We start from the raw sequence: 579 nt of genomic DNA, 5'->3' as shown, positions 1-579 counted from the left end.
TATATATATATAAAATGAATATTTTCTCCTACTCTGTGGTTTGTCTTTTCACTTTCTTGACAGTGTCTTTTGAAGACCAGAGTTTTAAATTTTGCTCAAGTCTAATTTATTTATTTGTCATCCAGGTTTTTTACCCTATCTAAGAAATCTTTGCCTACCTCAAGGTCATGAGGATTTTCTCCTGTTTTCCTTTAGAAGTTTTTTAGTTTTAACTCTTATGCTTTCATCTGTGATTCATTTCAAATTAAATTTTGTATATAAAAATTGAGATTCTTTTTGTTTGCAATAGATATCTAGTTTTTCCAGCATCATTTGCTCAAAAGGTGATTCTTTCCACATTGAATTTCCTTGACGCATTTGTTGAATATCCACAGATAATGAATGTGTGTATCTACTTCCGGACTCTCTTTTCTGTTGCATTGATCTACAGGTCTATCCTTACACCAATACTGCACTTTCTTGATTCTGTAACTTTATAGAAAATCTTGAAATCAGGTGGTATAAGTCTTCCAACTTTGTTCTTTTTAAAAAACTGCTTTGGCTTGCTCCCTAAAAATGAAGCCCAAAACTTAATAAGTT

The sequence above is a fragment of the Galeopterus variegatus genome, unplaced genomic scaffold (assembly GCF_000696425.1).
Source record: "Galeopterus variegatus unplaced genomic scaffold, G_variegatus-3.0.2 Scaffold1700, whole genome shotgun sequence".
Taxonomy (NCBI): domain Eukaryota; kingdom Metazoa; phylum Chordata; class Mammalia; order Dermoptera; family Cynocephalidae; genus Galeopterus; species Galeopterus variegatus.
Note: the sequence above shows the minus strand (reverse complement) of the source record.